The following is a 22,481-nucleotide window of genomic DNA, read 5'->3' as shown; positions in this document are numbered from 1 at the left end:
GAAGATGCGTATATGCAGACTTCGCCTTTGTCAAGTTCATATCTAGATCTCCCAAAGCAACACTGGACAGATCAGTTCAAGACAAAGGATAGAATCTTATGATCTACTGTGTGGACAACACACCTGTCAGTCTTCTTCTCCAACCCATTCAGAGACTGTCACAGATTCTTGCACACCCTAATGCCCAGATTACATATTTCAGACAGAGTAATGTTGTTTCTGCTGTTTGGGGTAGTGAAGACTACTCCAACTCTTACAGCGAAGGCATTAAACAGCCACTGTATAAATGTATTGGTTAGCAGAGAAGAAGCAACACCTCAGAACATTACACTTTACCTTCATTTGAAAGGTGAGGGTTACACTTTTGAGGACAACAAAATGCCCACTTGGACCAGAGCGGATAGATGATTTGAAGGGAGAGCTGACAGGACTGAGCGGAGGCGAGACACAGAGGCTGGACACAAATGCAGGCTCACCACAGGACGTATGCGTAAAGGATGGTTTAATTCAGACCTGGGTTCAGTAACAGGAAGGCAGTCTGCCTAGCAAACGTACCGGGCAGGGACAAGACAGAGGATGTGGTCAAAAACAAGCAGGGTCAGTACACGAGCAAACAGAGTTGTCAGGGCTGAGGCAAAAGGCAGGATCCGGTACACAGAGCAGAGTAAAAAAAAACATGGCTTGGCAAAACAGGACTGAAACAAAGTGCTGGTGAGTGAATGAATCAACAAACGAGCAGGGAGGAAGTGAACTGTAGCAGTTTAAATAAGAACAGGTGTTAATAAGATAATGAGGTGCACGTGGAGGAGGAAGGGCCTGGAAGGGGGCGTGGTCAGGTGACAACTAAGAGACAAAAGAGATGCAGAAAGGCGGTGACAAATGGGCAAGTAAATGACAGATGAATGGGGCGTGGCCAACAGTGATGACAAAGTGCAGGTGTGGGACATGAGTGATCAGAAAGAGACTGTGATAACAATGAAACTGAACATGACAACTTAGAGACCTGAGAGGAGTGCAGACAAAGAGAGAATAACAGGCAGGTGCAAGTGAGCGGTGAAGAGACTGTGATAACAATGAAACGACATGACAACTAAAGATCATACAAAGAAAACATGAGCACAAATCTAAACTTGATCAGGACTGAAAAGCATACCAGAACATGATAAACAGAATCATGGGAAATAACACATTGTGACAAAACCAAGTGGAACAGACAGACAAAACTATAAGAAAAACAGAAACTAAGTGATAACAAACCTGGCATAACAGTACTACATAATAGAAATGAGAACAGCAAAAACAATAGGCAAACAATAACCAAATGATAAACCATGAAAACACAGACTGATAGAACAAACCTAGAACGGAACTGGAACATGGCTGAAGTATAAAAGTAACAGAAGAATGTGCCAAAGCAAAAATAGAACATAGAATAAAACACATGATGAAGAAGGCAATTAATAAAACAAGGCTGGGGCAAAAGGAACAGAACTAATAAAGAGGAAAAATAAGGGTTGAAGCCTGGAACTGGGCGGGGCATGACAGTACCCCTCCCCCAAGCGGGTGCCCCAGGGCACCCGCCCAAAAACGACCCGACACCGGGCGGGCGGCCGGGGCCCAGGATGGTGGGCAAACCGAGGTAGGAGAGCCATAACAGGGCCCAAAAAACAGGAGGCCCCAAGGATGACCAAGAACAGGCCCCAGAAATACAGGCAGAGGGAAACCCGAACAACAAAAACCTGGCAGGCGGCCGTGGGATCCAAAATAGTGCATAGCCATGGTAGGAAATAGACCTCTTGGCGGCTCAGGAGGGTGACCATGCGGCGTAACACAGGGCCTGGGCACGTGACATACAACTGGGTCGTGATCAACCACTGGGTCAGGAGGGCGGACCTGGGAAGTAACATCTTGTAAGGACATATCAGAAATTCAATTATGGGACGAACTGACCCCTAGGGCGGTGCCAGAGGGACAATCTGGGCCAGATGTGGGATGATTTACCCAAAAACAACATAGTGAAGTAACTAACCTCCTAAGGAGGAGTCCCACAGAATAGAGAAGCCACTGGGCAAAAAGGATAAGTGCCATGCCGAACAGCCCATAAAAAGAAAAACAAAGTGCTTCAACATCCCAGGTACAAACCAAATCAAACCAACGTAAGACCCCATAACACATGATAGCCAGGTATATGCATAGCACCCTAAGAAAATAACTAAAAAGAGACCAAAAAGAACACTCATATGCAGAATAAATGGATTTGAACAAAAACCATAAAAAGCAGAGAACCCACATTAATGAGCTATGATGCAGACAGAAAACTAAAACCAAGAGCAGACCAACAAAAGAACCAACCAGAATAACCTGTGCTTTCTCGGAGTGCCGAATGTATTGCGAAAAATGATTAATCAAACCCTGTGGGTAATCAGGATTACCCGATGTAATCAGGGACCAGAAAGAGGACTTTAACAGATGTTGGGTGGAATTAATTTCCAGAATCCCACAACCAAACCCTGGAGAGATCCCAAGGAACAAAATTATTTTTTCAAGTATTAAAGTCAAGACCTTCAATAATTGTGTGTCATGGTCATTCATGGGCCACCCCAGGAGTGGGAGTGGGGCCTTTAACAGACTATTCAATGAGGCACATAAAGAAAGCACAAAATAAACCCATAAAAAACAGAGTTCAAATGAAAAGTCACTAACCGTCCCTTGGTTTGTGTCCTCAAGCGTTGTCATCTGAGCTGACACTAAAGCAGGAGCAGGATGAGGAGGCTCTGGAGAGGAAGGTTCAGACAGCGTGCATACGACCGACGCACCGTCAGGCGTCGCAACAGGCTGCGGCGCGGCATGCACTGAGGCCGGTCCGGCAGCTGGTGCCGCAGAAGCAGTGTGCTCGGAGACTGGTTCAGCCGCAGGTGCCGCTGGCGCATTGCGCGCGGAGACTGGTTCAGCCGCAGGTGCCGCTGGCGCGGTGCACGCGGAGACTGGTTCAGCTACTGGCGCGGTGCGCGCGGAGTCTGGTTCAGCCGCTGGTGCGGTGCGCAGAGTCTGGTTCAGCTGGAGGTGCTGGAGGTGCTGCAGGTGCCGCAGGTGCGGAGTCTGGTTCAGCCGCTGGCACATTGCGCGCGGAGACTGGTTCGGCTGGAGGTGCCATAGGTGCGGAGACTGGTTCAGCCGCAGGCGCGGTGCGCATGGAAGCTGGTTCAGCCGCTGGTGCCGCAGGTGCCGCTAGCGTGGAGACTGGTTCAGCCGCAGGCGCGGTGCGAGTGGTCTTTCGTGGCACAGCTGCACGAGGCTTACGAAGGGCTGGTACAGGTGGTAGGCTTGGAACAGCTGTTGTCATTTCATGGAGAAGCTGAGAAGTCAGGCATGAGAAAGTCCAAGACGTGAGCACGGTTGGGGCTTCCTGGTGCCAACGCGCTGATGGCGTCAACACGGTGGAGACCGGCTCCACTGCGGCCTCTGGCGGGCATATGGAATCCACATGTCTTATGCGGCGCAGGCTTAGGTGGTGCCCGTGAAGGGGCCAGAATGGGTGCTGAGCGTGGCTGTGATCCCGGTTTCACCAGCTGAGATGGTGCGGCCAGTTTTTGCACTGATGCGCACCAGGCTGCGTCCGAAATTGTTATGTACTGAGGTGCGGTTGAACAGGCAGCGGTGATGTCCGATTCAAACAAAAACTCAATCGGATCTTCAATGCATGGAGGAACCTGGCTCTGCTTAAAATGAGATTTTATGTTCTTCAGTTCAGGAAAAGAGTGGACCACGTCTGGCTCGGCTTGTAAAAGCTGATCAAGGGCCGACAGAACGCGACATCGGTTCTGTGGACTCAGATTGTCCTGATATTCAAAAAATAGGTCCTGTATCTTAAATAACACATTTACCGTGTCCTGGACTGCAAACTTCTCTGTCTCTGACGAATAGTCATCGTCATCTTCATCACAGTCGCTCCACTCAGCGTCGTCATCAGAGGGCAGGTGTTGAGAATACAGGTGGGCCTCTGGATGTTTTATCCAGTCGGGAAGTCTTTGGCCAGAAAAAATTGCGTCCAGGTCCTGCAGATCAGGGAAGAGCTCATAACGCCAAACATTAGCTTCCAAACGTTCCCATGCCTGCTCTAGAAAATCAAATTTTTCCTTTGGAGAGTAGCAGTCTGGGAAACACACAAAGAAAAATTGAATGTCATCAAAAATCCTTTGATGGCGTCAGGGTCCTGGTTCCTGTCGACCGGGTTCGAGCCCGCTGCGTCCATGTCTGGCTCGTTTGTTCTGACAGGACTGAGCGGAGGCGAGACACAGACAGAGGCTGGACACAAATGCAGGCTCACCACAGGACGTATGCGTAAAGGATGGTTTAATTCAGACCTGGGTTCAGTAACAGGAAGGCAGTCCGCGGAGCAAAAGTACCGGGCAGGGACAAGACAGAGGACGTGGTCAAAAACAAGCAGGGTCAGTACACGAGCAAACAGAGTTGTCAGGGCTGAGGCAAAAGGCAGGATCCGGTACACAGAGCAGAGTAAAAAAAAAACATGGCTTGGCAAAACAGGACTGAAACAAAGTGCTGGTGAGTGAATGAATCAACAAACGAGCAGGGAGGAAGTGAACTGTAGCAGTTTAAATAAGAACAGCTGTTAATAAGATAATGAGGTGCACGTGGAGGAGGAAGGGCCTGGAAGGGGGCGTGGTCAGGTGACAACTAGGCAAAAGAGATGCAGAAAGGCGGTCGGTGACAAATGGGCAAGTAATGACAGATGAATGGGGCGTGGGCCAACAGTGATGACAAAGTGCAGGTGTGGGACATGAGTGATCAGAAAGAGACTGTGATAACAATGAAACTGAACATGACAACTTAGAGACCTGAGAGGAGTGCAGACAAAGAGAGAATAACAGGCAGGTGCAAGTGAGCGGTGAAGAAAAGAGACTGTGATAACAATGAAACTGGACATGACAACTAAAGATCATACAAAGAAAACATGAGCACAATCTAAACTTGATCAGGACTGAAAAGCATACCAGAACATGATAAACAGAATCATGGGAAATAACACATTGTGACAAAACCAAGTGGAACAGACAGACAAAACTATAAGAAAAACAGAAACTAAGTGATAACAAAACCTGGCATAACAGTACTACATAATAGAAATGAGAACAGCAAAAACAATAGGCAAACAATAACCAAATGATAAACCATGAAAACACAGACTGATAGAACAAACCTAGAATGGAACTGGAACATGGCTGAAGTATAAAAGTAACAAAAGAATGTGCCAAAGCAAAAATAGAACATAGAATAAACACATGATGAAGAAGGCAATTAATAAAACAAGGCTGGGGCAAAAGGAACAGAACTAAATAAAGAGGAAAAATAAGGGCTGAGCCTGGAACTGGGCGGGGCATGACAAGAGCAAAATAAGCCTCTCTGAAATTGGAAAAAAATCTTCAGTCAACCGGGACTTCATCTTTGTGAAATTAATAATTGAGACCTTTCATCACTCTCAAAGGAATTAAGGATACTTAACACATTCATCAGGGAAGGTGCACCAAACAATCCTCTGGAGACAAGAAAAAGTTTAACAGTTTTGAAAAGCTCTGCTGAATAGATAGATCTTTCATGCTTTACGGACTCTCTCTACTTGTTGAGGAATACAGTATATTGGGGTGAGGAATACAGTATATTGGGGTGATCTCCATGTTAAGCTTTAAAAATGTAGATGTCCTATAGCATGCACAAGCAAAGGACTTGCACATCTGAGAGGAATACGTTTCTGAAAGCCAGTTCAAAGAAGGAGCCAGCTTGTGCCATTGCAGTATTAGGTGCAACAGAGCACCTTTTTACCGACATAAGATGACAGGCATGATGAAAAGTGAAATAAAGTGAACTATCACATTGCCCATTGGGATCCATGGGCTCTGGATTGGGTAATGTTTATAAAATAGGTAGCTGACATTTTTCAAAGTTGGTAATGATGCAAAGTTTATATAATGGTTTGGAATGGCCTGTGAGTACAGATGGAATGGCGTGTGAGTACAGAACATACTTTCAATGTCCATTGTTGTGTTGTTATGTAATATCTGTAATTTCTCAAAAAATGTTAGTCCTATCAATGTTACATTTTGGCAGCATTCATCCTTGACTCAAAATTCGTAAGTATACCAAACGGCAAATGTCAGCTCTCCCCAATTTGTCCGTGATCGAAGTCATAGACACGCACACATGTATGCACGTACACAGAGGCCACTTGACTTTTGATATATAGATGTTTTACCGCCCCCTGCTGGAATGGCATGTGAGTCCAGAATTTAATTATCAACGTCCATTGTTCACTGTTATTAGCTATTATCCCCAATTTCTCCAAAACGTTTGTCTTATCAACTTTACATTTTCCTGGCATTCATCCTGACCAAAATACATAAGCATACCAGATGGTAAATGTCAGCTATCCCCAGTTTCTCTGTGATGGAAGCTATACACATGCACACACATGCACACATACATGTATACAGAGGCCACTTGGCTTTTAATATATAGTTAACAAAAATGTTATAGTGTGTTTTTTGGAACATTTCCAAAATGAATTCACAAAGAAGCAGATACATTTTTTTGTTCAGAGAAATCACAGTGATGTAGATTTCTGCCAGTCTCCCAATTTTTGACCACTTATTGTGTACATTTTTGGCTGAAAAAAAAATCATAGCATGAAAATGGGTGTAATTTATGGTAAAGGTAGCATTGCATAATGTAATGATCAGTTGGGAAAGTTTAAACATGCCCAGAATTTTTTTTTTCCTCCCCCCGTCTGCATATATAGTAATGATAAATGCTACACTGGCAGAAACCATTTATGTACATTCACACACATATATGCATTGTATTCTTGCAAGACAGAAGGTATGTAGTGTGTGATGTGAACGTGGTGTGCGTGTGTGACCCCCATCCGCCCTTCCCATCAGCCTACACGATCCTACTCAAATGCCAACTGACAGCTTCTATCAGGAAGGGCCGGCCACCAAACAAACACAAAGACAGACAAGAACGAAGACAAGTGGTGAAGGCAATAACTGTGAAGTGATGAGAAGTGAGACACCAAGGAGACGGGCCCCCAACAATACAACTTACCAGGACAAACAATCCAACATGAACCAACAGTGACAGCAACAATCTGTTGCCTAATTAGTGAGCATCCATACCTTAATCTAGACACCAGAGTCTCGACCCCCTTGAGAGCACCCAAAACCGAATTGTAGTAACGGCAACAAACCTAACCATCCATGCACAGACACCCAAATCACAGCTAAAATATCCGATCACTACTGTGGCCTTACCATACCTTACCGTATGACGTGGACCACTCTGGCACGTCAGAAGCCATACGGCCGGTGCATGCCAAGGACGGAAATGGGTCCAGGATGCAGGACCCCAGGGATTGTGACTTTGAAACCTTGATGTGTCTTTGGAAGAAACAAGAAATATCAATGACATTTAACTAATTACTTTAATAATGACTTTAAATCAGCAGATATTGTCAGGGGTTTGATAATTGTTGATGAGTTGAAACTACTGGATACTTAATGGTTGTTGAAACTAAACAGAATTCAGTAACACTGAATTCACAATTACAATACACAAGGGGACCTCCTATGAGTCTACACTTGGATCAGATCTAGTCATTTGTGTCACTGGTTGTGCAATCACGATGCTAAAAAAAATGATGTGGTCCTAGGTGGCAAACACCTGGTCCATCCACAACCTCCCATATTTGGTCATTCCAGCCCCTGAACTTTGAGAATTATGTCTGTCTGTCTTCCAATCCCAGCCCTTCCAGCCTAACCAATCTGGTCCTTCTTGTCCAAATCTTTGAGAATTGTTGTTTACCTCTCTTCTGACCCCACTCCTTATGGCCTAACTATATTTGGCATTTTCCCAGCTCCTAGACCTCAAGCCCCCCCCCACACACACACACTTATTATATCCACCTAGTTGACATTCCTTTTAAGGTCTATGTCTTTCCTGTCAAACTGGAAGGCCAGTGAGAACAATCAGAAAAATAAAGGCCTACATTAATGACATGCTCCACAGCTGAAGCCCTCATTTACATAACAGCTGTGTGTGGTGATCTGGGGGCTTTGAAGAAATAGTGTGTATATAGCCCATATTCAGCTGCCTCTCCCCTGTAACAACTCACTGTTGAGCTGCATTTTCAATAAAGAGGGAAACTAGGCTATCGTTTTGACCACTACAGAGCTGGACTGGCTTTTTACAGGGTTCTTCTGGGGAAGCCATTTGACCACTATTTACCGAGTGTCACAATGACTTCCCTTGATTAGGGAGTAGCCTCTGCTGTGGTCACTGGGTGTCTTAAATGAAGCCTCACACCAAATTCTTCAATGCCTCATCAGCATCTTGGTGTGATTAAAAAAAATTAAATCACATGGAACTTTTAAGCCAAATATCTCTACAAATGGCCACTAAGCGATCCTCTCTAACATCAGCTGTCCTAAGAGGTATCACCCAGATCACATCTGCGAAATGGGATGTCAAAGAGGAGGAGCTAGGGCAGGGACAGGGGCTGTCTCTAGGTCAGTGGCTGGAAAATGCTCAAATATGATGAGGCCAGAAGAGTGGGGTGGGAGGAGAGATAGACACAATCATTCCCAAAGGTCCCAAATGTTTAGTTATTCCTCTGCCTCCTTTAGGAGTAATGGTACTTGTAATAAGTGTAGCTTATTCGTAGCTTTGGAGGCCAGGCTGGGCGAATTGGAGACCTCGGCTCCGCACCGTGGAAAATTCTACAGCTAGCCAGGCCCCTGTAGTCGGTGCGGACCAAGGTAGCTTAGCCGCCGTTAGTTCCCTTCCAGCAGATCCCGAGCAGCCGAGAAAGCAGGCCGACTGGGTGACTGAGGAGGAAGCGTAGTTCTAAACAGAAGCCCCTTGTACACCTTGTTCACATTTCTAACCGTTTTTCCCCACTCGGCGACACACCCACCAATGATCAAACTCTGGTTATTGGCGACTCTGTTTTGAGAAATGTGAAGTTAGCGACACCAGCAACCATAGTCAATTGTCTTCTGGGGGCCAGAGCAGGCGACATTGAAGGAAATTTGAAACTGCTGGCTAAGGCTAAGCGTAAAATAAACACTAAAATTAACATTGAATCGGTGCGTAACATTGCAAAAACAATGTCGGACTCTGTAGTTTTCTCTGGGCCCCTCCCCAATCGGACCGGGAGTGACACGTTTAGCCGCATGTTTTCCTTGAATTACTGGCTGTCTGAGTGGTGTCCAAAAAATGGGGTGGGCTTCATAGATAATTGGCAAAGCTTCTGGGGAAAACCTGGTCTTGTTAGGAGAGACGGCATCCATCCCACTTTGGATGGAGCAGCTCTCATTTCTAGAAATCTGGCCAATTTTCTTAAATCCTCCAAACCGTGACTATCCAGGGTTGGGACCAGGAAGCAGAGTTGTAGTCTTACACACCACTCTGCAGATTCTCTCCCCCTGCCATCCCCTCATTACCCCATCCCCGTAGAGACGGTGCCTGCTCCCAGACTACCAATAACCAGTAAAAATATATTTAAGCATAAAAATTCAAAAAGAAAAAATAATATAGCACCTTCAACTGCACCACAGACTAAAACAGTTAAATGTGGTCTATTAAACATTAGGTCTCTCTCTTCTAAGTCCATGTTAGTAAATGATATAATAATTGATCAAGATATTGATTTATTCTGCCTTACAGATACCTGGTTACAGCAGAATGAATATGTTAGTTTAAATGAGTCAACACCCCCGAGTCACACTAACTGCCAGAATGCTCGTACCACGGGCCGAGGCGGACGATTAGCAGCAATCTTCCATTTCAGCTTATTAATTAATCAAAAACCCAGACAGAGCTTTAATTCATTTGAAAACTTGACTCTTAGTCTTGTCCATCCAAATTGGAAGTCCCAAAAACCAGTTTTATTTGTTATTATCTATCGTCCACCTGGTCGTTACTGTGAGTTTCTCTGTGAATTTTCAGACCTTTTGTCTGACTTAGTGCTTAGCTCAGATAAGATAATTATAGTGGGCGATTTTAACATCCACACAGATGCTGAGAATGACAGCCTCAACACTGCATTTAATCTATTATTAGACTCAATTGGCTTTGCTCAAAATGTAAATGAGTCCACCCACCACTTTAATCATATCTTAGATCTTGTTCTGACTTATGGTATGGAAATTGAAAGACTTAACAGTATTCCCTGAAAACTCCCTTCTGTCTGATCAATTTCTTAATAACATTTACAATTTACTCTGATGGACTACCCAGCAGTGGGGAATAAGTTTCATTACACTAGAAGTCTTTCAGAAAGCGCTGTAACTAGGTTTAGGATATGCTTCCTTTCTTTATGTTCTCTAATGCCATATACCAACACAGTGCAGAGTAAGCTACCTAAACTCTGTAATTCAGATAGAGTATCTCCATCAATAGTTTTTACATCCTCATTGAAGACAACTTTGGATGGTGTAGCTCCTCTGAAAAAGAGAGCTTTAAATCAGAAGTGCCTGACTCCATGGTATAACTCACAAACTTGCAGCTTAAAGCAGATAACCCGTAAGTTGGAGAGGAAATGGCATCTCACTAATTTAGAAGATCTTCACTTAGCCTGGAAAAAGAGTCTGTTGATCTATAAAAAAGCCCTCCGTAAAGCTAGGACATCTTACTACTCATCACTAATTGAAGAAAACGAGAACAACCCCAGATTTCTTTTCAGCACTGTAGCCAGGCTGACAAAGAGTCAGAGCTCTATTGAGCCGAATATTCCTTTAACTTTAACTAGTAATGACTTCATGACTTTCTTTGCTAATAAAATTTTAACTTATTAGAGAAAAAATTACTCATAACCATCCCAAAGACGTATTGTTATCTTTGGCTGCTTTCAGTGACGCTGGTATTGTTGTGTGGGCTGCCAGAAGAGGAGGTACTGCTGGCCCACCACCAGAGGGCGCCCTGCCTGAAGTGCGGGCTTCAGGCACGAGAGGGCGCTGCCGCCATGGACACAGCCGGGGGTGACAGCTGTCGCTCATTACCTCTTGACAGCTGTCACCCATCTACTCAACATCATCTCACTCCATAAAGACCAGACGTCATCTCCACCTTGTTGCCGAGATATCATACTTCATAGAGGTAACACTCTCAGCCTTTTTGTGAGATTTGTAACTCTGTTATTTTGAGAATTTGCAGGAGAACCGGTCGTTTGTGAGGAGGCTGTGCAAGACGGCGCTCCTTTTCAGCTGAGACCGCTGCAACATATTGAATGAGAGGTGGAGGTGGCATTCCCACCGTAGTTGTTACTGGGTGTACACACACCCACACTTGACTGTCTTTGTTCTTCGCCAGCAGTACCAGATCCGACAGTCAGGGACGGTGATCACCTGGGAATTCGGGACTTGGCGGCTCCAGTATTCACCAGGTTCTGGGGCGGCGGAAATCGTGTGGTTCCGGCTCTTCTCAGGACAGACGTCTTCTATCCTCGAGCCTGCCCACACGTCACCTCCTGTGTATTGACTGTTATGATATTCTGTGATTGTCTGTATGTTTGTTGTGCACATTCACAACATTAAATTGTTACTTTTTGGCTCATCTATTGACCGTTCATTTGCGCCCCCTGTTGTGGGTCCGTGTCACTACACTTTCCCAACAGGATATCTCGGCCAGCGTCATGGACTCCGAGGGGCGTCACCCGGCTGTTGAACGACCAATGGGAGAGCAGGGAGCGCAGGCGTCTGCAGGAGACGTGATTGGTGAGCTGCAGCACATTCTCACCGCCTTTACGGCTCGGTTGGATCAAATGACTGAGCAAAACATCTTCCTGAACCGCAGGGTGGAGGCTCTCTCCGCACAGATGGCGGCGAGCGCTCAGGGCGCTGCTGCAGCTCGTCCTCCTGTCGACCCTGTGCAGGATATAAATGTTCCAGTGGTGGTTCAACAACCCCTCCCACCATCCCCTGAAGCATACATAAGCCCTCCTGAGCCGTATGGAGGTTGTGTGGAGACGTGCGTGGACTTTCTTATGCAGTGTTCGCTCGTCTTCGCACAACGTCCCGTCATGTACGCGTCAGATGCTAGTAAAATAGCTTATGTGATTGCTCTGCTTCGGGGTAAAGCACGCGCCTGGGCTACGGCGCTCTGGGAACAGAACTCACGGTTGTTATCAGCATACACTGGGTTTGTGGGGGAGTTCAGAACAGTGTTTGATCACCCTAACAGAGGAGAGACCGCTTCAACTGTGCTGCTGTCAATGAGACAGGGACGCGAGAGCGCAGCCGCTTATGCAGTCAACTTCCACATCGCGGCTGCGAGGTCCGGCTGGAATAACGTTGCGCTCCGCGCCGCCTTCGTAAACGGACTGTCGTTGGTTCTGAAGGAGCAGCTGGTAGCTAAGGAGGAACCGCAGGATTTAGATGGGCTTATCGATCTCGTTATACGGTTAGACAATCGGTTGGAGGAACGCCGTCGGGAGCGAGGCGAAGGACGTGACCGGATACGCGCCGCCCCTCTCCCTTCCGGGTTCGATAAGGCGCCGCCCTCCCCACGCTCCACAGCCGTAGCGCTTTGTGGGGCAACAGCTCCCCCTGCTGACGTTGTTAGGGAAACGCACAGGGCCAAAATGGGGAGGCTGATCCGGGGAGAGTGTTTTCTCTGCAGCTCAACTGAGCACACACAGAGAAACTGCCCCAAACGGCCAAAACGACAACAACCGCCCTTAGAGACTGGGCTAAGGAGGGGTCAAACCATTCAAGTGAGACACACACAAATTGCCACACGACTCCCAGTCACAATCCTGAGTGGGGATTTAACCCTTCAAGCCAGAGCACTGGTGGACACGGGGTCAGAAGGGAATCTGCTAGACAGCAGATGGGCAAGGGAGGTAGGGCTCCCTCTGGTGGCGCTTCCTTCGCCATTGCAGGTGCGGGCACTAGATGGCACCCTCCTCCCTTTACTCACACACAAGACACAACCAGTAACTCTGGTAGTGTCTGGAAACCATCGGGAGGAGATTGAGTTTTTTGTAACTCCTTCTACCTCCCGCGTGATTTTGGGCATCCCATGGATGTTGAAGCACAATCCCCGGATTGATTGGCCGTCTGGGGTGGTGGTTCAGTGGAGCGAAACCTGCCATCGGGGGTGTTTAGGATCCTCGGTCCCTCCCGGTTCACAGGCTAAGGAGGAGTTCAAAGTCCCTCCCAATCTGACGGCAGTGCCGGTTGAGTACCACGATCTTGCTGACGTCTTCAGCAAGGATCTGGCACTCACCCTTCCCCCGCACCGTCCGTACGATTGTGCCATTGATTTGGTTCCAGGCGCTGAGTTCCCGTCCAGCAGGCTGTACAACCTCTCACGACCTGAGCGCGAATCAATGGAGACCTACATCTGGGTCTCATTAGCTGCCGGGCTGATCCGGAACTCCACCTCCCCGATGGGGGCAGGTTTCTTTTTTGTGGGCAAGAAAGATGGCGGACTTCGTCCATGTATTGATTACAGGGGGCTGAATGAGATTACGGTTCGCAACCGATACCCGTTGCCATTGTTAGATTCCGTGTTCACCCCCCTGCATGGAGCCAAAATCTTTACTAAGCTGGATCTTAGAAATGCGTATCACCTGATTCGGATCCGGAAGGGAGATGAATGGAAGACGGCATTTTACACCCCATTAGGTCACTTTGAGTACCTGGTCATGCCGTTCGGCCTCACCAACGCCCCCGCGACGTTCCAAGCCTTGGTTAACGACGTCTTGCGGGAATTTCCTGCACCGATTCGTCTTCGTATATCTGGACGATATTCTCATCTTTTTTTCCGGATCCTGAGACCCATGTCCAGCATGTACGTCAGGTCCTGCAGCGGTTGTTAGAGAACCGACTGTTTGTGAAGGGCGAGAAGTGCGAGTTTCACCGTGCATCTTTGTCTTTCCTGGGGTTTATAATCTCCTCCAACTCCGTCGCCCCTGATCCGGCCAAGGTTGCGGCGGTGAGAGATTGGCCCCAACCAACAAGCCGTAGGAAGCTGCAACAGTTCCTCGGCTTTGCTAATTTCTATAGGAGGTTCATTAAGGGCTACAGTCAGGTATTAGCCCCCTGACAGCCCTGACCTCTCCAAAAGTCCCCTTCACCTGGTCGGATCGGTGCGAAGCCGCGTTCAAGGAGTTGAAACGACGGTTCTCTACTGCACCAGTTTTGGTGCAGCCCGACCCTAGCCGCCAGTTCAGGGTTGAAGTGGATGCCTCTGACTCAGGGATAGGAGCCGTGCTGTCCCAGAGCGGAGAGACCGATAAGGTTCTTCACCCGTGTGCCTACTTTTCCCGCAGGTTGACCCCGGCTGAACGGAACTATGACGTCGGCAATCGAGAACTCCTTGCGGTGAAAGAGGCTCTTTGAGGAGTGGAGACACCTGTGGAGGTGAGCGTCTGTGCCATTCACGGTTTTCACTGACCCATCGGAACTGGAGTATATCAGGACCGCCAAGCGGCTGAACCCCAGGCAAGCCCGCTGGTCACTGTTCTTCGGGCGTTTTGACTTCCGGATCACCTATCGCCCCGGGACCAAGAACCAGAGATCGGATGCCTTGTCCCGGGTACACGAAGACGAAGTCAAAACAGAGCTGTCGGATCCACCGGAGCCCATCATCCCGGAGTCCACTATCGTGGCCACCCTCACCTGGGACGTGGAGAAGACCATCCGGGAGGCCCTGGCACAGAGCCCGGACCCCGGAACCGGTCCGAAGAACCGTCAGTACGTCCCACCAGAGGCCAGAGCTGCAGTCTTGGACTTCTGTCACGGTTCCAAGCTCTCCTGTCATCCAGGGGTGCGAAGGACCCTGGCAGTTGTCCGGCAGCGCTTCTGGTGGGCGTCCATGGAGGCCGACGTCCAGGAATATATCCAGGCCTGCACCACCTGTGCCAGGGGCAAGGCAGTACATAAGAAGGCCCAAGGACTCCTCCAGCCGCTGCCGGTGCCTCATCGCCCCTGGTCCCACATCGGCCTGGATTTTGTCACGGGCCTCCCGCCGTCCCAGGGCAACACCACCATCTTCACGATAGTGGACCGATTCTCCAAGGCGGCCCACTTCGTGGCCCTCCCGAAGCTCCCAACAGCCCAGGAGACAGCAGACCTCCTGTTCCACCACGTCGTCCGTCTGCATGGGATACCCTCCGACATCGTCTCTGATCGTGGCCCCCAGTTTCTCCTCACACGTCTGGAGGAGCTTCTGCAGGGAACTGGGGGCCACCGTGAGCCTCTCGTCCGGGGTACCATCCACAGACGAACGGACAGGCAGAGCGGGCCAACCAGGAATTGGAACAGACCCTCCGCTGCGTCACATCCGCGCACCCGACGGCCTGGAGTAACCATCTGGCCTGGATCGAGTATGCGCATAACAGCCAGGTGTCTTCTGCCACCGGCCTCTCCCCATTTGAGGTGTGTTTGGGGTATCAGCCCCCGTTGTTTCCCGTGGTGGAGGGAGAGGTCAGTGTGCCCTCGGTCCAGGCCCACCTGTGGAAGTGCCGTCGGGTGTGGCGCTCCGCCCGTTCTGCCTTGTTGAAAGCCCGGACGAGGGCGAAGACCCATGCAGACCGCCGGCGATCCCTGGCCCCTGCTTACTGGCCCGGGCAGGAGGTGTGGCTTTCCACGAAGGACATCCCCCTCCAGTGGACTCCCCGAAAGTCAGGACAGGTACAATTGGCCCCTTCCGGATTCTCAAAGTCCTCAGTGCCTGCTGCAGTGAAGCTCCACTCCCGGCTTCACTGCGGATCCATCCGGTTTTCCACGTGTCCCGCATCAAACCTCACCAAACCTCACCCTCTGTGCTCCCCGACCGGCGCCGCCTCCTGCTCGGATCATCGACGGGGAGCCGGCTTGGACGGTGCGCGGCGCCTGACGTCCGTCGGATGGGCCGGGGGTTCCAGTACTTGGTGGACTGGAGGGGTATGGACCCGAAGAACGCTCCTGGGTGAAGAGGAGCTTCATCCTGGATCCGGCCCTCCTGGCCGACTTCTACCGCCGACACCACCGACAAAACCTGGTCGGGGCGCCAGGGGGTGCCCGTTGAGGGGGGGGGTCCTGTTGTGTGGGCCGCCAGAAGAGGAGGTACTGCTGGCCCACCACCAGAGGGCGCCCTGCCTGAAGTGCGGGCTTCAGGCACGAGGAGGGCGCTGCCGCCATGGACACAGCCGGGGTGACAGCTGTCGCTCATTACCTCTTGACAGCTGTCACCCATCTACTCAACATCATCTCACTCCATAAAGACCAGACGTCATCTCCACGTCGTTGCCGAGATATCATACTTCATAGGAGGTAACACTCTCAGCCTTTTTGTGAGATTTGTAACTCTGTTATTTTGAGAATTTGCAGGAGAACCGGTCGTTTGTGAGGAGGCTGTGCAAGACGGCGCTCCTTTTCAGCTGAGACCGCTGCAACATATTGAATGAGAGGTGGAGGTGGCATTCCCACCGTAGTTGTTACTGGGTGTACACACACCCACACTTGACTGTCTTTGTTCTTCGCCAGCAGTACCAGATCCGACAGTCGGGGACGGTGATCACCTGGGAATTCGGACTTGGCGGCTCCCAGTATTCACCAGGTTCTGGGGCGGCGGAAATCGTGTGGTTCCGGCTCTTCTCAGGACAGACGTCTTCTATCCTCGAGCCTGCCCACACGTCACCTCCTGTGTATTGACTGTTATGATATTCTGTGATTGTCTGTATGTTCGTTGTGCACATTCACAACATTAAATTGTTACTTTTTGGCTCATCTATTGACCGTTCATTTGCGCCCCCTGTTGTGGGTCCGTGTCACTACACTTTCCCAACAGGTATTTGGTTACACTCTTTCTCTCCGATTGTTCTGTCTGAGTTATTTTCATTAGTTACTTCCTCCAAACCATCAACATGTCTATTAGACCCCATTCCTACCAGGCTGCTCAAGGAAGCCCTACCATTAATTAATGCTTCGATCTTAAATATAATCAATCTATCTTTATTAGTTGGCTATGTACCACAGGCTTTTAAGGTGGCAGTAATTAAACCATTACTTAAAAGCCATCACTTGACCCAGCTATCTTAGCTAATTATAGGCCAATCTCCAACCTTCCTTTTCTCTCAAAAATTCTTGAAGGGTAGTTGTAAAACAGCTAACTGATCATCTGCAGAGGAATGGTCTATTTGAAGAGTTTCAGTCAGGTTTTAGAATTCATCATAGTACAGAAACATCATTAGTGAAGGTTACAAATGATCTTCTTATGGCCTCAGACAGTGGACTCATCTCTGTGCTTGTTCTGTTAGACCTCAGTGCTGCTTTTGATACTGTTGACCATAAAATTTTATTACAGAGATTAGAGCATGCCATAGGTATTAAAGGCACTGCGCTGCGGTGGTTTGAATCATATTTATCTAATAGATTACAATTTGTTCATGTAAATGGGGAATCTTCTTCACAGACTAAGGTTAATTATGGAGTTCCACAAGGTTCTGGTGCTAGGACCAATTTTATTCACTTTATACATGTTTCCCTTAGGCAGTATTATTAGACGGCACTGCTTAAATTTTCATTGTTACGCAGATGATACCCAGCTTTATCTATCCATGAAGCCAGAGGACACACACCAATTAGCTAAACTGCAGGATTGTCTTACAGACATAAAGACATGGATGACCTCTAATTTCTTGCTTTTAAACTCAGATAAAACTGAAGTTATTGTACTTGGCCCCACAAATCTTAGAAACATGGTGTCTAACCAGATCTTTACTCTGGATGGCATTACCCTGACCTCTAGTAATACTGTGAGAAATCTTGGAGTCATTTTTGATCAAGATATGTCATTCAATGTGCACATTAAAGAAATATGTAGGACTGCTTTTTTTGCATTTGCGCAATATCTCTAAAATTAGAAAGGTCTTGATGCACTGAGTGTTTCTTTCTCTTTTTGCTCTGTATGCACCACTCTGCATTTAATCATTAGTGATTGATCTCTGCTCCCCTCCACAGCATGTCTTTTTCCTGGTTCTCTCCCTCAGCCCCAACCAGTCCAGCAGAAGACTGCCCCTCCCTGAGCCTGGTTGTGCTGGAGGTTTCTTCCTGTTAAAAGGGAGTTCTTCCTTCCCACTGTTGCCAAGTGCTTGCTTACAGGTGGTCGTTTTGACCGTTGGGGTTTTTCCGTAATTATTGTATGGCCTTGCCTTACAATATAAGGCGCCTTGGGGCAACTGTTTGTTGTGATTTGACGCTATATAAATAAAATTGATTTGATTTGATTTGAAAGGTCAGGGACTGGAAAGACCAAATATGGTTAGGCCGGAAGAGCATTATACACAACAACAATTCCTATTTTTGGACAGAGGAAGGATGGGGATGGGACAACATACACCATACAATATTCAAAGGAAAGGGCGGACCATAAAGGTGACAGGATATCCTCAATGCTGTCTTTCCACTCTAAACCGTATTCTTTAGCCTACAGCATATTAGAGTGATCACATGGAAGAGCTCACACACGGGCAGAAAGAAGAGAGATAAAGACATTTCTCAGGAACACAGACCAGAAACACTACATTTGGTTATGCTCAAAGTGGGTGGAGCCAGAAGTGCCACATATACCTGAACCCAGAAATGGGTGGGGTAGGAAGTACCTTATTTGGGCAAAACTGGAAATGGGCAGCTCAAAACTGTCATAAATCCAGTTGTTAAGTGTGATGTAACGCATCATGTGATTTTTAACTTCCGGGTCCAAACTAAAAAAGGCGCGCTGTCATTAACATTAAGAACTGCAATGAGATGCCGTGATAAGGTTGCACTTAAACCGATGCACCCGGACAACAACATGAACATTGCAACATAAAACTCTTTTATATTGTGCCTAAAACTCTCCTGGATATATTAACTGGGTTTTTAGACGCTGGTATTGGATTTGTTTATGTAAAAATGCCAGAAGTGCAGGTCGTTTTCTCCATTATTTTAAATGGGAGCTGCCGTGAGCTGGGATTTAATGTCCTGTTTATTGTAATAAATATTTTTTTTATTAACAAACAGACATGTATATTTTACCTGTTCATAATAAAATATATAAAATAAAAGAAAAAAGGTTTTATTAAGTGTTCTTACCTTAGAAACAGACAAATGTGGTTAACGGAGGTGGAGGTGGAGAAGGGAGGTACGGAGGTTTGCGCACACTATAAACACAAACTAAACTTAAACTGTAGATCCTTAAAAGGATCATACAGATGTAACTTTAATTGTAAACTTGCAGGTCTTTGGTCACAGAAACAGATTAATCACGTGATGCGTAACATCAGAGCTTAACAACAGGATCATTAAACCAGAGTTGGGTGTCGCCGGAAGTGCCCCATTTGGCCAAATCAGAAATGTTTTATATGCCTAAACCGGTGTCACTGACCGAATGCCTCCCCTAAAAGTCCGTCCTGCCTTCACTGCACATCCGTCATTAGCCGTGGTTCACGGATTAACACCTCATTTCTGCTTCAAACTGCACAGTCATCATCCATCTCAGTGACAGATATCTGAAGCTTTTGTACAACAATCATTTCCACATATTTTCAGCATTATCATAAAAGACGGAAGAAGCGATCAGAGCGCCATGGCTAGACGAGCTGCTAGATGATGCGTTTACTGCGCCTTGGTCATTTCAAGCGTCACAGAGTTTTGCAGAGTTTCTGCTTAAAACGGCCTAGTTTCTGCCTAAAACTGGGTTTAGAATTAAGATTTAAGAGGTTTTACCTTGTTATCTGATGGTTAATAATCCCAGTAATCCATTTGATAGCTTTGGGTGAAGAGACTCCATCTCAGATGTGCTGCTGTGGTCAGAAATGACGCATGCACAGTGAAGGCAGGCGGACTGATTTTTAGGGGGGGACCGTTCATTCTGCGACACTGGCAGTGCCGTTCATGGTCGAATCAGATGTGGATGTGCACATAAGCAAGATATTTGGCAGGTTGGAGCAGAAGTTTTTTACATGGCCAGGCTGGAACTAACTGGAAGAAGTTAAGTTCAGACTCAACTCTAATGGTCTGTGACGTCATCAATCAAACCATTCAGGAGGTGTCTTAGGCTTCCCCTCTGCTGCTTCTTTATTTGACTGCCAACCTAAAACCACTTTCCCTGCTTAAAATTCCAGCTACACTCCCTTCTTTACTGCAAAAAACATTCATATCTCACCTTCCACAAACAAATGCATGCACTCACACACACACACACACACACACACACACACACACACACACACACACACACACACACACACACACACACACACACACACACACACACACACACAAGTTCTATCTTACTCTTCTCCCAATGATTCCCCACATGCACTGCAACAAACAAGACGGACCAAAAACACAACAAAGATGTGATGGATACATGAAATAACACAAAACCAGTATGTGGAAATCTGACCTTGTTCACTGCACTCCACAACCTTACCAAACACCCAGTCCATGCAAACACTGAACTGATTTTGACCCATAATTCATCTCAAACAAACAGGGAAAGGGTCAGTGACTCTGTTCACACACCATGCTCCATAATTCTGTCCATGGGATTGAAAAGTCAAATGCGTTTCAAACTCTCACTGCACACACATGTCCGTCCATATGTCCTTTACATTTGTGTTGATGCTTGCTTAGCAAAATATGCTCAGAGGGCACTACAGACTCTCTGAAAGTTTCCTACAAAATTAAGCACAGCGAAGGTCGAAAAAGTTGTAATAATGTTTCTGCTGAAAAAAAGGTGTAAGCAGCTGCACAGACAAATGTGGTGGGCAGCCATTAAATTGCTCATGATAAGATTATCTAGCTGTAAAGCAAGACATGTCTGTGTGTGGGTGTAGGGCTTGCATATCTCTCTGACTGATGCTCATGCTGGCTCACAGATCTGGCAACTTGATTCTGAGGGATTGTTGGCTGTTGTGACTCTCTCCAACCCCTACGAGGTTGTATTAATTTCTTTTATTTTTGTTTAACAATTCTTTTTTTTGTTTGTTTTTAAGTGTGTTGCTGAATCTTATTTAACTACACTCCCCCTGTTGTGAATCATTAGCGGTTAGCTTTCCCTAGTGGTTAGCTTGCATTAGCTAGGTCAACCCCCCCCCCCCCCATGACATTTCTTTTATGACTGTTTTTACTAGTCTAATACTTGTGTTAGTATTTCAGTGAAATTTTAGGTCATTATTTTACTCCTGTGTAAATCTTAGGAGTGGCTAGCATTTTGCTAGCAGGTAGCATGCGCTAGCTAGGTTGACTCCCTCCTGAATTCTTAGATGAATTTGGTGCATTCATCTCTAACTTGTCAACTAGTGCAGATAACATTCTGATTATTGGTGACTTCAACATTCATATAAATAAACCTTCTGATCCCGTCTGCAAATCATTTATGGAATTTGTGGATGCGTTAGGATTTCAGAAATGCATTCAGGACTCAATGCACATTACTGGAAATACCCAGAATTTGGTTCTCGCACGTGGTATTGCTGTCACAAATATTGACATCATGCCTCTTGCATCAGTGGTCTCTGATCACTAACTTATTAAGTTTACAGTTTCACTGCCATGTTTAGTGAAAAAACAATCTTATTTATCACTGCAGCGATGCATCAACTCCTCAACTACAACTGAACTTGAAGCTAGACTGCCTGATATCTTAGCTTTACGTTTGGAAGATGTCCAATCAGTAGACAGCCTTGTGGATAGTTTAAACTCAGCGCTAAAAACTTCACTCGACATGATTGTGCCACCTTTATTAAAACTATGCCCCCCAAAATATAGTCACCTTGGTTCAATGATTACTTGCGTGGCCTCAAGCATAAGACGAGAGGTCTAGAATGTAAATGGTGTAGTTCAAAATTGGAAGTATTCCACCTTGCGTGGCATGATGCTATCTTAGACTATAAGCATGCACTACTGGCTACAAAGCGGGCCTATTACTCTGATTTGTTTGACAAAAAACAAGCATAACTCAAAGTTTTTGTTCGACACTGTATCAACACTTATTCATGGACAACCGCCTGTAAATCACTCTCCTTTTACAAGATTTCTTGGATTACTTCGAGAAGAAAATAGAACACATTAGGTTAATCATATCCCAGCATGCCTTAACCCAGCCACAATACTCTGCTATTGAGGTGGGTGCAATTCCTGAGGTACTATTGTACCTAGAATTTGATCGTATCTCACTAAGCATGCTGACGAAACTAGTAACATCTACAAAAAGCACAACCTGCTTATTTGATCCTATACCAGCAAAACTGTTAAAGGACTTGTGGCCCACTCTTGAGCTGACTGTGCTGGAAATTATTAATCTCTCATTAACTTCTGGATCTGTTCCTAAATGTTTCAAATCTGCAATGATTAAACAATTACTTAAGAAATCTAATCTTGACCGTAGTATATTGAAAAACTATAGGCAGATATCAAATTTATCATTTTGCTCTA

Source organism: Thalassophryne amazonica, chromosome 8, assembly GCF_902500255.1.
Source record: "Thalassophryne amazonica chromosome 8, fThaAma1.1, whole genome shotgun sequence".
NCBI classification, from domain to species: Eukaryota; Metazoa; Chordata; class Actinopteri; order Batrachoidiformes; family Batrachoididae; genus Thalassophryne; species Thalassophryne amazonica.
Note: the sequence above shows the minus strand (reverse complement) of the source record.